General features: G+C 51.9%; 1 long non-coding RNA gene across 1 annotated transcript in view; it reads left to right on the top strand.

Annotated features, from left to right (window-relative positions):
* Positions 1–3,091: 3,091 nt before the first annotated feature.
* The window catches only part of LOC141992169 (uncharacterized), a 28,993-nt gene continuing 18,779 nt past the window's right edge, over positions 3,092–13,305 (top strand). Inside the window, exons 1-2 of the long non-coding RNA XR_012640542.1 lie at positions 3,092–3,231; positions 5,160–5,243. This is a non-coding gene — a long non-coding RNA (uncharacterized LOC141992169). The remainder of the gene's footprint in view (positions 3,232–5,159; positions 5,244–13,305) is intronic.

Here is a 13,305-nt window from a genome sequence, read left to right as displayed (position 1 = left end):
GAGAAATGTAGCTTCTTTTTTCCCTTAGCAGCTCTAGGAGTGTCAAATCTGCCCTGGTTCTGCTGGAGGGTTCATTGGAGGACTCAAGTGGGTTAGGACGTTTCCGAACCCTTTGCTGAAGGGATGGGCTTGTTCGGTCTTGACCAGCACCAGCCTTTCTCCGGTCCAGGGCAGGGTGTGCAGAGCTCAGCACATTTTTTAACAAGGTAATTTGGTTTTTTAACCACTCATGTCAGGGTTCCTTCCCCACTCTGAACTCTGGGGTACAGATGTGGGGACCCGCATGAAAGACCCCCTATGCTTATCTCTACCAGCTTAGGTCAAAAACGTCCCCAAGGCACAAATTCTTCCTTGTCCTTGGACGGTACTGCTGCTATCACCAAGTAAGTTAGACAAAGATTTAGGAAAAGCACCACTTGGAGTTCCTGTTTCTCCAAAATATCCCCCCAAACCCCTTCACCCCCTTTCCTGGGGAGGCTTGAGAGTAAACAAGGTGAGCACAGACCAGACCCTGGGGTTTTTAGGACACTAAAAACCCCAATCAGATTCTTAAAAACAGAACTTTTATTATAAAGAAAAAAAAGTAAAAGAAACACCTCTGTAAAATCAGGATGGAAGATAAAGCCAGTGGATGTTTGCAGGGCTCCCCTGCTTCCCAAGTGAGTATTAGAAAGAAGTACCTCCAAGTAAAAATGCACACCGAAGCATAGCAATGGAATAATGATACCTCGCTCATGTATGGTGCTTTTCATCAGCAGATCTCAACATACTTTATGAAGGTTGGTTTCATTATCCCAATTTTACAGATGGGGAAACTGAGGCACAGAGTGGGAAAGTGACTTGCCCAAGGTCATCCAGCCAGGCTAGTGGTAATGCAGGGAATGGAAGCCAGGGATGTGAAAAATCCACACCCCTGAGTGATGTAGTTCCAATCCAGTGCTTTGTCCACTAGGCCACAGACTAGAGACTAGATTTGTTTGCAGAAAATGTGGAAGCAATCAACACAAAGGTGTCCAGCCATAGGTCTTCAGTGTTGTACATGAATTATAGACTCATAGACTTTAGGGTCATGAGGGACCATCATGATCATCGAGTCTGACCTCCTACACATTGCAGGGCACAAAACTCATCCCTCCTGTAATAGATACTCCTGGGGGGAATTCTGTGTCACTGCACATGTGCAGAATTTGTCCCCCGCAGATTTTTTGCTTCCCTGCAGCAAAATGACTTTCTGACAGGGAAGCAAAGGGAAGCCACAAGAGTTATCATGTGACCCTCTCCAGCAGTATGTTTCAGGGGCCCAGGGCAGCCGGCAGAGAGGCAAATCACTGTGGGGCATGAGGTGGGACTAGGGAAGAACCAGCTGGTGGCTCCTATCCTGCACCAGGCTCAGCTGCTAGTCCCAGCTGGGATGGAGAGGACAGGACTTCCTCTTCCCCTGTGCAGCATCCAGAGCCAGGTCAGATCCACCCCCAGATTTCTCCCCTGGCTGCAGGAAGCTCTGAAAACTCTCCCTGCCCCCTTCCTGCACCCATTGCTCCTCAGCTGCAGGGGGAGGGATCCCTGTACAGGAAGCTGTTCCCCCATTCACCCAACCGCCGTGCATCCAGATCCCCTCATATCCAGACCCTCCTGCCAAGCCTCACCTCCCCCACTCCCAACCCCCCCCATGACCCCCACTCCTCCTGCACCTGGACCATCCAGACAAGCCACCAGCATCCAGATCTCCACCCCACCAAGCCCCAACCACCTTCACCTGGACCCCCCCACAGAGTCCCATTACTGTTGCACCCAGAACCCCCCAACAAGCCCCTGTGCATTGAGATCCCCCCTGCACCCGGATCCCCCACTGAGTTGCCCACACCCAGATTGCCCCACACAAAACCCTTTCAACCCACACCTGGATCCTCCCACACTAAACCCCTCTACACTTGGATCTTGCCTTGCTGAGCCTGCCTGCCCACACCTGGTGAACCTGGCATGGAGGGGCAGGACCCTGGGGTGGTTCTGGGGCAGGCCCAGTCCTTGCACTGTGTCAGGGTTAGGTGCAGCCTCACAGCTGATTCTGTGTCCCTGGGGGGGGGATCTGCACTGTGATCTCCTACCTCTGTGCAGCCAGTGGCCTGTGCTCCCCAATGCCTTGCTGGAGCCTCCACATTTATTTGACAAATAAAATTTGCAGAATTTTAAAATAGTGTGTGCAGAATTTTATTTATTTATTTATTTAGGTGCAGAATTTTTAATTTTTTGGTGCAGATTGCCCTCAGGAGTAAATAGACCCCTAACCTCTGGCTGAAGTTACTGAAGTCCTCAAATCATGGTTTAAAGACTTCAAGTTACAGAGAATCCACCATTTGCTCTAGTTTAAATCTGCAAGTGACCTGTGCCCCATGCTGCAGAGGAAGTGAAAACCCCCCAGGGTCTCTGCCAATCTGACCTATGGGAAAATTCCTTCCTGACTCCAAATCTGGCGATCAGTTAGACCCTAAGCACATGGGCAAGACCCACCGGCCAGACACCTGGGAAAGAATTCTCTGTAGTAACTCAGAGCCTGTCTCATGTAGTGTCCCGTCTCCAGCAGTTGGGGATTTTTGCTATTGGCAGTCACCAAAGGGCCATTAAATGCAACCATATTGCAAAGGTGTGTTGCTTTGTATGCAAATTGCAAATATATAGGTACCCCCATATAAAAGCATATAGTTGAAGAAGAAAGCAGTGACGCAAAAACAGAGCTCTTTGCTGGGTCACAGTACACTTTCACAGCCAAGGGGTTGTGTACAAAAAATTGGTTTGATACTGGAAATAAATAAACACAGAGTGACTCTCCAAATAGATACTGGAGTTAAGGGCAATGTAAGCCCAGCAGGTGTGTGTGCAAGATGATTGACATCGCAGCATTGTCTGGGAGATCGTAGTGTGGTGGATTAGTTGCCCACAGACCCGGAGGGGGAGGAGCCCCTTATTGAACCCTGGTGGGCGGAGCCACGCCACACTCAACCCTCCCGCTGGCAGTTAGTGGGCGGGACCAGAAGTACAAAAGGAGGGCCGGAGATCTCAGTCCAGAGGTAGCCGCCAGAGAAGCCAGATACCTGCTGTGAGCTCCTGAGCTGGGAGGCTGCTGCAGACCCCAAGGATGCTGAGGGCTGACCAGGACCATTTACAGACCTGAGCACGGAGGAGTTGCAGGTGCTGACAGAGGCCTTCTTTCCTGATGACCCTCTACAGAGCCAGGTATGTCAGGAGGGGGAGTTGGGAAGTGGCCCAGGGGTAGCTGACCCCAATCTGGCTGCAATGCTGCCAGCAAGTGAGGCAGCGTGCCGCGGTCAGGATCCCCGCTGACCCAGCGGCAGACCGCTCTGCCACTGCTAGGGCCTTGGGCCGGGACGCAGTGGAGTGGGTGAGCCGGCGTCTTCCCTGCCACCCCAGTGGAGTGGGTGTCCGTCTCCCCCTCTCTTAGGCAAGAAGCCGGTGCTTGTCGGCCCTCTGCCAGAGCTAGGAGGCCTGACTGTTTGCCGCTCAGCATGAGTGCAGGCCTGAGACAGAGACTCTTTGCTGCCCCGACCAGGGGCTCGGCTCTGTAACTGTGTTTGTTGTTCGGCCCTGATCACAGGCCCGAGCTCACGTCTCCCATCGCCCCGCTGATTCCCCACGTCAGGTGACCCCCAGAGACTTAGTGGGGCAGATTGCTGCCCACAGACCCAGAGGGGGAGGAGCCACTCCCTCCAACAGACTACAGAAATGTAGTCTACTTATGAGGAAAAGCCAGGCAAGTAGATGTGGCTGAGACAGCTTGACTGAGTACAGGATGGGCATCCTTGTACGTAGGAGAGTTTAGTGGCCAGGGATCTGGGTTCAACTCTCAGATTAGCCAGCCCTCCAGAGTGACTGCGGTCAAGTCACTTACATGGTCTTGTGCCTCACTGCCCAGTTGTTAAATCAAACTCTAAGTTCTCAAGCAGAATTTCTCTTACTTTGCCTAGCTGTACATTTCATCTATTATTGATGGAAATATTTTTCATTGGTTTGTGTGTGTCTGGGGAAATCAACACTCACTGGTTAAAAATATGCTCTTTCCAAGCTCACGTATGGCCCAAATATCGAAAACCTTCCATTCTTGTTCTTTATGGTATTGGAGCAACATTCCTGTTGGGGATACTGGGCATGGCCACTAGGTAACTCGAGGGGATGGAAGACCACGAGTGTCGATGAAGCCCCCTCGCACTAGGCCCAAGTGTCCTTGGGGGGCCTCCCCGCCCCTGGCCTGGAGGCACTCGCAGCAGCCATGCGCACTAGGCCCAAGTGTCCTTGGCCCCCTCCCCCGCCTGGAGGCACTCACAGCAGTTATGCTGAGGATCTGCAACAATATGTTGCAGAGTCAGACTGCCTGAAACTAAACAAGGCCAAACAGGGCAGATATGGAAGAACAATGCTGAATAAAGCAGCTTTATGTATGATTTAACAGATGGTACAGGGAACTAGCTGGTAACTGGATTGGCTGGCTATATGGATACTTAGAGCAGCTTGCTATTGGATAAGTATGCTGAAGAAAGGATGTATAAAAGCCTGTGTAACTTCCTGCTCTGTGTGCAGGATTTGAGATTCTATTCTCCCTTTACCTTGTTTGCAGCTGCAAATAAACTTTTCTGCTTCTCCATCCCGTTGTGGTTATTGGGTGACGCACACCGGGTAACGAACCCCTGCTGTTGTTCGCCTCTGGCACTGGGTGCCGGCAACATTCCTATGGGGATTTATTAAGACTAGCTCCCTCCAAATTTGCTGTGACTGGAGACGTGTAGAGGTGTTCTCTATGCCTGAGGGCAAGTCTATACCTAAAACACGGCCTTGGTGCAGCAGCACTGATGCAGCTGTAGTGCTTGAATGAAGACACTCTAAGCCGACGGGCGAGAGCTCTCTGGTCGGCGTAGTTAATCCACCTCCCCGAGAGGCAGTACCTGTGTTGATGGGAGAAGCTCTCCCGCTGACATAGTGCTGTCTACACAGGGGGTTAGGTCGGTGTAACCACATTGCTCAGAGGGGTGGATTTTTCACAAAAGACGCTGACCATGGGTAACTTGGTAAATGCCTGACGATAATGGTGCCAGAATATAGACTGGAAGCTCTTTGGGGCAGGGCCATCTTTTTGTTCTTTGTTGGTACAGCACCTAACACAGTGGCATCGTGGTCCATGACTGCTGGAATTCAGAGAACATAGCAGAGACTGAGAGTATGTCTGCACTACAACTGTAAGTTGACCTATATTAGATTGACTTATAGCCCATACAGTAATTATTGTGGTGGTTCATATCAACATTCCTTCAGTGGTGTGCATCCTCACCAGGGACACTTCCACCAACCTAAGAGGGGCAGTGGGGAGGGGGCGGCTGAGAGCCCAATCTCTCAACTCTGTCGGCAGCTCCCTGTCAGGAGCCTGGCTGCCCCACAGGCTCCTGGGCTAATGGTAGGCTGCCCCCGCTGCTCTCCATTGCCCGCAGGGAGTGGGGGGAAGCTGCCTGGGGCTTCTTGCCCCCCATTGTTCCCTGCTGGGAGCCAGGGGAAGCCACTCGGGGCTTTTTGACCCTTTTCCCCCCACCTGCCTGCTCCCCACAGGGAGCCGGCCAGCCGTGTCAATTTCACAGCTCAAGGTTGCCTGGCTCCCAGCAGGGGGTGAGCGGTGGGACCCTCAGGCTTCTCCAGGGGAGCCAGGGCGGGGCGGGAGGGGCTTTCTTGTCAATTCCACAGCTCCTGAGTCACCTTAACTACACCGATATAAGACCTATGCCTCTCGGGGAGGTGGAGTTATGTCGGTGTTGTAGGGCACTTACATCAGCGGGAGCAAGTCTGGAGGGGAGACACAGACATAGTTAGGTTGACATAACCTGCCTTACCTCGACCTAACTGTGTAGTATAGAGCAGCCCTGAGAGAGATGGATAGGAGGGTAGTTGAACCAGTTGGTGTTTATCTGCTGTAAGGCATGAGCCAGAGGCAGTGACCGAGGAGCAGCACTGGTATTCCAGCAGCCAGTCAGCTGGATGAGTGGTGCTGCATTAAAGCCTGCACCCTGATGCCTCTGGAGAAGCTGATCCATTGCCCTGCAGCCCTAGCTTGGCTTTCCAAGGTCTGCAGGCTTCGGCGATGTGTTCAAATCCCCCTTTCTGCACGGTGGGAATATTGAGACAACAGACTGAGCTCTGTCGCTGGCACAGGGGCTCAGCCTGCAATCTCTCCAGTAATGCTGAGTCCCCAGCCTCCCTTGGCAGTTCGTTCCATTGATTAACTCTTCCTACTTTCCTGCACTCCAACCTATTAATATTTAATTTTCCCTTCTGCTGCGTAAGCTTATTTCTTCTTGTTCTTTTCTTAACAAGTGAATAATCTCTCCCTGCCCTCTTCATAACCTCCACCGCTGGTTCTCTGCGATTTAGCCTCTCTCTCCTTTAGTTCTTTAGCCTCAGCATACCCAACCTCTGACACCACATTCGTTTTAGTGCCATTTTCTCTCCTGTGTTGACCATATTTTTTTAATAACGTGCTCTCAAAACTGATCTGATTGCTCTACCTAATGGTAGCAGGATAATTACTTGCTCATCTTGCACACCATCGTCTCACTAATATCTCCCAGCGGCGGTATTGCCAACTCATGACTTTACTGCAAGACTCATGATATTTGGTGGGGGGGGGGGAAGGGGGGTTCTGTTTGTTTTTTCTTACAGCCCCAGGGGCCACAGGCGGATGCATCCTTTTTTTTTAAAGCAAGTCTCTAGCTTCCATGGTTATGTGGAAATGTGACAATGTTCACACTAAAGCGTTAAGGCCAAAATTAAGTCAAACTCCTGATTTCTGGAGACCTGACCCAGGACTCTTGAATGCGGGGAGGTTGCCAGTGTTGCAGCATGACATGGCCTTTTGTCCTAAATGTCACATGGTTAATGTTCATCCAGTTTATCTGGTGACGCCAATTCATAAAATCTTCTTGATGGTGGTCTAAGCCAAAGTGATGTTTCTGGGTTTATACCTTCTAGCAAACACTTGTAGTTGGTCTTGCTGATTTCAGGGACAGATTTTCCCAACCGCATGAAAGTAGCAGTGCCAGAGACTCCATGAAATCCACTAGGGCCTTAGCTGGTATGGATTGCACATGGAAGGTGCTCTGCTACTATGGTACTGGGCAGCAGGATAAAACACTAAGATCGTGTGTTTGTTTGTTTTTGTTTTTTCTTTTAACTCCCATTGGCTGTTTCCATTAGGTGCCTACATGGTAGCTGAGCAGAGTAATCTTGGAAATCTAATCCGGCCCTTCCCTAGCTGTCAGATTCATATTTATAGATTGATATTCTCAGGCCAGAAAGAACCATTGTGATCATCTAGTCTGACCCCCTGTGTAACACAGGCCAGATAACTGCCCTAAAATAATTTCTAGAGCAGATCTGTTAGAAAATCACCCAATTTTGATTTTAAAATTGTCAGTGATGGAGCATCAACCCTTGGTAAATTGCTTCAATGGCTAATTACTCTCACTGTTAAACATTTACACTTTATTTCCAGTCTGAATTTGTCTAGTTTCAACTTCCAGTCGGATTGTGTTAGAACTTTCTCTGCCACATTGAAGAGCCTATTATTAAATATTTGTTCCCCATGTAGATACTTTTAGACTGTGATCAAGTCACCCCTTAATCTATTTAGTTTACCAAAGAGGAGATTGAGTTCTTTGAGTCTAAGGCATATTTATTAATCCTCTAATCCTTTAATTTCACCCATGTGGCGACTGCAGAAGCTTTGAGAGTGAAGAGTGGTTTAGTAATAAATACCCTGCATTTACCTTGCACTCAAAGCACTTTAACAGGGGTGTGCAAGTAGCAGCAGCAGCATTGTAAAGATGAGGAATCTGACTTCCCCCAAGGCCATGCACCAATTTATTGCTACGCCAAGTCCTCGCATCTGCTAGTTCAGGGGTGGGCAAACTTTTTTGGCCCGAGGGCCACATCTGGGTATGGAAATTGTATGGCGGGCCACGAATGTTCATGAAATTAGGGTTGGGGTGCAAGAGGGGGTGAGGCTTCTAGCTGGAGGTGCAGGCTCTGGGGTGGAGCTGGGAATGAGGGATTTCGGGTGTAGGAGGATGCTCCTGGCTGGGACCAAGGGGTTCGGATGGCTGGAGGGGGATCAGGGTTGGGGCACGGGGGGTGGGTGCAGGCTCTGGGGTGGGGCCAGAAATGAGGAGTTAAGAGTGCGGGTGGGGGCTCCGGGCTGAGGTCGGGGGGGGCTTCCAGCTGGGGGTGCAGGGTCTGGAGTGGGGTTGGGGATCAGGGGTTGGGGTGCAGAAGGGGGTCAGGGGTGCAGGCTCCAGGCGGCGCTTACCTCAAGCAGCTCCCGGAAGCAGCAGCATGTCCCCTCTCTGGCTCCTACAGGCAGGCACAGCCAGGCGGCTCTGTGTGCTGCCCTGTCCTCAGGCATCGCCCCTGCAGCTCCCATTGGCCGCAGTTCCCAGCCAATGGGAGCTGCGGGGGTGCAGCCTGCAGACGGGGCAGCACACAGAGCCCCCTGGCTGCCCTAAACATAGCAGTGGGGACATGTCGCTGCTTCCAGGAGCTGTGGCACGCGCAGAGCAGCCCCCAACTCTGCTCCTCGGCGGGAGCCGGGCAAGCCCGAGACCCCACTCCCAGGCGGGAGCTTGAGGGCTGGATTAAATTGGCTGGCAGGCCAGATGTGGCCCGAGGGCCGTAGTTTGCCCATCTCTGGGCTAGTTGCTCTCTGTGTTGAGTAAAGGACTCACGCTTCCCTTTGTCATCCTTGTGCATGTTAAACCTTATTAGTAAGAAATACCATGGTTTTAAATCTCTTAAGGATTTGTGTGCTTTAATCTCTTCATTTCCCCTCTGGCTAGCCCTGCTGCACAGAGAACATCCCAGCTCCTTGCAGTGGCGCCAGCTAAAGCCAAGGGGAAGGGACTGTGTGTGACTGACAGCACTTACATTAGCACAGCTGCTAGCAAAATTAATATTTTTTAAAAATGCAATTAAATCTGCCTCATGAACCCAGGGGATGAGAGAGAGCCGGGGGGAGAGGACACATAGACAGGGATGGACACGTGCACGCTCAGCACTGCAACCAGCGACTGCTTTGGCCCAGAGCAGTCAGCTAAGAATCTGAGCCAGTGTAGCTAATGTCTGGCTCTGTGCCCAGAGCAGCCCATCTGTAGCTACACAATGTCATCAGCACACACCCACCCCACCTGCCTCTCCCTTGGGCGTATTTCTGGACCCTCAGGTGCCTGCATTGCCAAACCCGGACACATGCATCTCAAGCCGCTCTGAGCCTGAGAAATAAAGTTCCCCAGAAGGCTGAGGCACTGTACCTCAGAGCCAAGTTACCCCAGGAGAAAGGGCTGTCACTGGCTTGCTCTTTGGCACAGGGCAGGGTCTGAGATGAGCCTCTGTTCAAGGGCGGCATGGTATGGCTATTCCTCATCTCCTAGCAGTGGGCTTAGGGACCGTCATACTGGCCCTCTGTTTGGGATCTAACTTGGGTGGTGGGACCAGGGCCTGGGAAACTGATGGGATTCCCTTAACCCTTCCAAACGTTATCCAGCTTTCAAAGGGACAGGATCTGTAACAGTGCCATGTTGGGGAGCACGCTAGTTGGGCTCTGCTGATACGAATTCAGCTTTAACCCTTTCCAAGGCTGCTCTGGTTGGAAATTTGCCTGCCTTGTCACCCACTCCAACGGTTTAAAGCGGTTGACAAGGCAGGCCCAAAGCCAGAGGCAGTGTGTCAAAGCATGCAGATGGCCATGCTGACATACAGGCGCTGCATGGAGCAGCAAGGCCACAGCAGGACGACGTGTGGTCACAGACGACGCTGCCCGGAGCTTGTCTGCAGTCCCTGCTCTAGGCACAAGTAGCCTCACTTGCCTATGTCCTGCCGGTGTCTAAGTACAATTTGCCTGCGGTGCATGTAGGACCCCATTAACGTACACAGATGTTCCTGGGTCTTGCTAGTGCCACAGCAGGGCTCCAGCCCCACAGATCTCCCTAACTGTAAATACTTTTGTTTGACAAGGAGAAAAGCATGGCCCCAGGTGGGCGAGAGGTAGGGTTAGAAGGACAGGAGCTGACAGGCTCTGCATTTTACAGGCAATCAGTCTAAGTCTGGGCTCAGTATGTTAGTCGTATGGCTTACACATCTTTGCCTGGAAGGGCTCGCTTCATGTACAGTACACCAGGCCTGACGTTGGCCCAGATGGTCCATGTCACACACGTGTAATTATTCTCAGCTCCATGTAATCAAGCTCAGCTCCGACCACTGCTGCATGTCACCAGGAGCCGGGGCCTCGGACCGGAAGGGGTGGGGCTAGGGGAGGTCAGCCTCCCCCAGCCAGCCCATCCACGCTGCCTGGCCCACGCCTCCTGGGGCCCTTTTAAATCACCAGCCCCAGCACAGCTGCCCCTTTTGCCCACCCCATCAGTGGCCTGCGGGGTCGGGGGGCAATGATGTTGAAGTGCTGCAGGGGGAGTGCTTTAAGCAGGGTCCTTTGCCTTTAACATCGCTGCCCCTTTTGCACCTCTCCCCCGCCGCGTCAGCAGGGCCACTGACAGGGCTGCGGTAGGGCAAAAGGGGCAGCGCTTTAATTAGGGTCCTTAAAGCACTGCCGTGGCAGCATTTTAACATCGGCTGCGTACGGGCCGGTACCGACAGCCACTTTTTACGAGTACGCTGTACTGGCTCACTTTCACCCCTGCCTGCCCCACCTCACGCTGTAGGGCTCATCATTTCGGTTGTTGGCGTCATCGATGGCAAGGCCAGCAGGGAGCCCTAGCGCATCTCATCTGACCTCTTGTATAACACAGGCCAGAGACCCTCACCCAATGATGCCTGTATCGAGCCCAATAATTTGGCTAAAGTAACTTCCAACAAGTCGTCCGGTCTTGCACTGAAGACCTAGAAATGGCGAGGCCACCACTCCCCTTGGTAGCTTGTGCCAATGGTTAAACACTCTCATTGTTAAAACTGTGTGTTAGTTCTCATTAGAATTTGTCTGGCTTTAACGTCCAGCCATTACTGCTTGTTATGCCTTTCTTGGCTAGCTTTAAAGGGCCCTTTAGAACTGTGTATGTTCTCCCTTTAAAGGGATGCCTGTCCCATGGGCAGGTCATGCCTCGAGCTCATCAAGGCATCTTCTCCTCTCTTATCTCGCTTGAAATAGCCGCAGATGGCCTCATCCCACTGGCTAACCGAGCATGCAACCACACCACTTTCCTACTTTGCAGCCACAGAAATCAATGTAGCTGTGTTTACATGGCTGTGAAGCAGTGACCAGGGTGACTGCACTAGGTGAAGTAGGGAGCTGGGGGTCTTTCTCACACTCTTTAGATAAGCAAAGACTTTTAGAGGAGCATTTGCATCACTTCCCATTCTCTTGTGCCAGTATTTATTTAAAACCCTTGGTAATGTTTCTTTCTTCCTTGTGGCTCAATGTTAGGGCTGGTCAAAGCTTTTCAGCTGGAAACTTGTCATGGAAAGACTGGCTTGACACTACTGCCATGTTTTAACACACATTTTGAGTTGACCAAAATTTCTGATGACACTGCAACCCATGCACCAGGTCACAAAGCCACTCCCTTCTATTTGCCCTGGCGGCCCCTCCCTCGGGCAGGCCAAACCTGAGCAGCACTGTGACCCAGAGTGGCAAGGTGACCTGCCTTGGGGACCTGGGATGGAGGGGGAGAGGGGAGGACGTGGAGCCAAGGCGTGTAGGGGAGGCTGGAGAGCCAAGGTGGGGGAGAGAAGATTGGGGGGGGGACACTGAGGTACATAGGGGGCTAGATTGGGGGCCTGTGGAAATGGAGTGGGGGTGTTGCACAGGGAGCTAGGGGATCTCCTGGTTTGGCGGGGGGAATAATGTGGGTATCCCAGGTACGATGTATGGTGAGGTCCAGGGGGCATGGGCACTTGGGGACTCTGGAGGGGGCGATGCAGGAGGGGGATCCTGCAGCCTGGGGGAACATACAAATACGTGGAGGGTTGGGGGGGTAAGAGCTAGGGCACAGCAGGGTGTGTGGGGGTAAGGGCCCTAAGCAGGGGAGTGCTGGGGGAAGACCTAGCCAGCCAAGGAATCCTGGGGCAGGTGGGGAACTGAGGTAGATGAGGGATCCTCAAGTATTTGGGAGGAGTTCATAGGTGTTGGGGGGCAGGAGGTCCATGGGGGAACCAAGGATGTATAAGGGGTTGGGGGATTATGGCTGGGGCTTCATTTGGGGCTGTGGATTTATGCAGGATTCTAGGGGTCAGAATTGTACGGGGCTGGGGTTGTGTTAGATTAGAAATGGGGTTGCAGATCAAGTCCATGACTTCTTGTCCTCTCGTACATGGACACGGAGACCAAATGATCCCCATCTTCTTTATAACAACCCTTAGCACAGTCAAAGAGAGTTACCAGGTCCCCGCTCAGCCTTCTTTTCCCAAGACTAAACAGGCCCCGTTTTTTTAACCTTTCCTCACTGGTCAAGTTTTCGAAACCTTCTATCAATCATTTTTTTTGTTCTCCTCTGGACTCTCTCCAATTTGTCCACATCTCTCTCAAAGTGTGGCACCCAGAACTGGACACAGTACGCCAGCTGAGGCCTCCCCAGTACCAAGTAGAGCGGAACAACTACTGCCCCAGTTTTACGTATGACAGTCCTCCTAGTACACCCCAGGATGCTGGTACCTTTTGGTTTTACAATTACATCACACCACTGCCTCATATTCAATTTGTAATCCCCAGAGCCTTTCCCGCAGTGCTGCTGCCCAGCCAGCTGTTCCTCATTTTGTAGCCGTGTCGAAAGGGAGTGTCGTGTGGAACTTGATTGGACCTCAGGAGGGATGTGTTTGCTTTCCAGTGCTGCCACCAACGTGCTCTGTGATCATGGGCAATGCGATTTTCAAAGGGGCTCTGCACAGTGGGTGCTGACCTCTTTTTGAAAAGCTGGCCTTAATCACTGTGTGCCTCAGTTCCCCAGCTGTACTATGGGGATAACAACACTTCCTTCTGCCCACCCTTAGCTCCGTCCTGTTGTCTTAGATTAGAAATTCTTTGAGTCAGGAACTGTCTCAACATGTGCAAAACAGAGCATAATGGGGTACTCACGCACTGCAGCCCTGGAACTCCCATGATGCACTGGGGTGGCTCAGCCAGAGGGCAGACCACAATGCATCATCGGAAATGTAATCCATGCAGGCAGCCCAGCACACTCAAACTACAAGTCCCATGAGGCCCCATGGCAGCTAAGTGGATCTAGTTTGATTCTGTTTTTCAAACAAACATTTAGA

Source organism: Natator depressus, chromosome 8 (genome assembly GCF_965152275.1).
Source record: "Natator depressus isolate rNatDep1 chromosome 8, rNatDep2.hap1, whole genome shotgun sequence".
Taxonomy (NCBI): Eukaryota; Metazoa; Chordata; order Testudines; family Cheloniidae; genus Natator; species Natator depressus.
Note: the sequence above shows the minus strand (reverse complement) of the source record. Positions and strands in the feature narration are given on the sequence as shown.